General features: G+C 41.0%; 1 non-coding gene across 1 annotated transcript; it reads left to right on the forward strand.

Moving 5' to 3' along the window:
* Nucleotides 1-1992: 1992 nt before the first annotated feature.
* On the forward strand, nucleotides 1993-2099 carry LOC111916455 (small nucleolar RNA R71). Its single transcript, XR_002858524.1, has one exon. It is a non-coding gene; the product is annotated as a small nucleolar RNA R71 (small nucleolar RNA).
* The last annotated feature ends 945 nt before the right edge of the window (nucleotides 2100-3044 follow it).

Below are 3044 nucleotides of genomic sequence, written 5' to 3' on the forward strand. Positions count from 1 at the left end.
TCGAGAAATGCATATTCTAAGTGTTCTGGTAACGTTTTCAGCTCCAATTGTATGCTCTGAACACCAAACACGTCGAGTTCTGGAATTAGACTCGACGAGTTTAGAACAAAAGTTTCCTCATATTCTGATTTTTCGTAGAAACTCGTCGAGTTATTGTGATTAACTCGTCGAGTTTTTTGCTCTGTTGACTTTATCAATTCTTCGTATTTTGATTCTTCAAGAAGTCTTTCTAATTCTTTTAAATCTCTCTCAGCATCAAAATCATCTTCTGAAGTCGAAATGTGTTCGCTTGCTTCGTCTTCTTTCCATTCTTCTAATAATTCTTCCAAGACATCTACTGAAAAGGCAGTATCATCACTACACTTTGAATGTTTCATGGCCTGATCCATTACAAAAATAACCGAGTCTTCCCCCACTCGAAGGGTAATCCTTGAGTCTCGTATGTCTACTATGGCACCCGCGGTATTCGAGAATGGTCTTCCAAGGATTATTGGCACTTGATGGTCCTCCTTCATATCTAGCACAATGAAATCTGCTGGAAAGACAAACTTATCGACTTTTACCAATAAATCTTCACATATATCCCTCGGGAATGTCACCGTCTTGTTTGCTAAGTGGATCGCCATTCGGATTGGTCTCGGTTCCGGAAGGTTTAGCTTTTTAAAGAAATAGTATGGCATGAGGTTCACACTTGCCCCCGAATCGGCCAATGCATAGCTAGTGGCTAAATTCCCAAATTGGCAAGGAATGGTTAGGCTACCCGGATCACCTTTTTTCTTTGGTAGTTTGTTTAACATTGCGGCTGAACAATTCTCATTTAAGACTACCTTGGATGCTTCCTCCATCTTCTTTTTATTTGTGAGAAGTTCTTTTAGGAACTTTGCATACTTTGGCATTTGCGCGACTGCTTCGATGAACGGAATGTTGATTTGTAGGGCCTTTATGTGCTCCAGGAACTTCTGGTAGTCTTCATTTTGCTTCTCCTGTCGAGCTTGGCCCGAGAATGGTAATGGTGGCTTAAATGGCTCAGCTTTCGAATTGTTTTGCTCATCAGGTGCGGAACTCGTCGAGTTTCTGTTAAGAACTCGATGAGTTTTGTCTACTATTGGCAAATTCAGATTTTCTTGATCTTTTTCTTTTGCCTCTTTTTAATCTGTACTTGGGATTGGAGTGAGGGGTGTGACTATCTTCCCACTCCTTGTTGTCACTATGTTAATACGCGCGCCCTTGGGATTTTTTTCCGTGTCACTAGGAAGCCCGCCTGGTGTTCTTTCGTTAAATTGCTTGGCAAGTTGCCCAAGCTCTTTTTCAATATTCAAGATTGAAGCTTGCTGATTCCAGAGCAGAGCTTGTTGATCCATCATCATGGTTCGATGCTCTTTCATCATCTTTTGTTGATCTCTAATGGCTGCATCAGATTCGTCGTGCCTTTTCTCGGAAACACTAACGAATCGAGTTAACATGGCTTCAAGATCCGTCTTCTTCTCTTGCGTCGGTTCTTCTTTTTGATAAAACCTGCGTGCTTTTTGCATGTACTTTTCCTCCTTTTCCTTCTTGTACTCGTCGTAGGGGAGCCATTCCTTCTTGGGCTTTCGCCAATCATCATCAAACCTATCGCCACTCGAATAACAAACTTGTGCCTTCCAGATGCCGTTCCCATCAAGATCGCAATCCTTAGTAAGATGGGGACCGCTACAATTGTCGCAACCCACCCTTATGGCATGGATGGATTGATCCATCTTTGTCATCCTACGATCCATACTTTCTAGTTTGGCCATCATTGCTGCCATGTCATTGGAAACTGAGTTAACCACGCCTCTAGCTGTATCGTTCCATGGATTATGATATTCTCTTGAATGTTTGGAGAATTCTTCCACCAATGTTTTAATGACAGCTGGTGCTTTCTTCGTGAGGGGTCCTTGGGAGTCTAATAATTGCCTAGTTGTGACGTTCACGCCATCATAAAAGATAGAAACCTCTTGTTGCACGTTTAGGTCGTTTTGAGGGCAATTTCTTATTAACCCCTTATATCTTTCCCACGCCTCATAGAGTGATTCTCCCAGTAATTGCTCAAAGTTAGCAATTGTTTTCTTCAATTTTACAATCTTAGAAGGTGGGCAAAACTGGTCAATGAACTCCTCGCGCATCTTTTGTCATGTTGTAATGGATCCGGGGGTAAAGATTTCAACCATTCCTTCGCGTCTCCTTTGAATGTAACCGGTAACATCTGTAGTAAGACAATATCGCGAGGTACATTTGGCATATGGAAATAGTCAGCAATGTCCATAACTTCTTCAATATGCTTGTAGGCATCTTCGTGCTCCTTTCCATGGAATGGAATGTCTTTTAGTTGTGCGAGGATGTGACCTTTCAACTCAAAATTGGCTGTAGCTGGAATTGCTGGTTGCACGAGTCCCAGCCCGGTACCATCTCTTATGCGCTTCTTGTAATCTCCCATCGGTATGTCGGCGATGTCGGCCATATTACCTCCTTGATCGGGATTGTATTCTTCACCAAACGTGGATGTTTCGGATTCGATCCCTTTTCCTCTTTGTTTGTGAATAATCAACTCCGGATTGTCTACGGGTGGTATTGGTGTAGAACTGGAGCCTCGGGTCATAAAAACCTGAAATAAAACAGAAAAACAAGCGTAAAACGAACAAAAACGAAGAATTTACGAAACTGTTACAAAAGAATAAACTCGACGAGTTTTAAGAATAAACTCGACGAGTTTAATGAAAAATTATAGAAAATCAATAAGAACTGAAAACAGGTAACTTAATGCAAGAAAGATCTAACACAAAGGATCGATAATACCAGCAAACAATATAATCGTTAGAACCGCTCCCCGGCAATGGCGCCAAAAACTTGATGTGTGTAAAACGAACTAGTTTTAATCCTAACAAACTCAAATGTAAACAAACACACGCAGGCTGTGTACCTATCGATAGTAGTTTAGTTTAAGTAAGTAGGGTATCGAACACAGGGAACGGTAACAATCAAATTAAGTACTAGTATTACCTAATTAAAAACAATTAATAAAA

Source organism: Lactuca sativa, chromosome 2, assembly GCF_002870075.4.
Source record: "Lactuca sativa cultivar Salinas chromosome 2, Lsat_Salinas_v11, whole genome shotgun sequence".
NCBI lineage: Eukaryota > Viridiplantae > Streptophyta > Magnoliopsida > Asterales > Asteraceae > Lactuca > Lactuca sativa.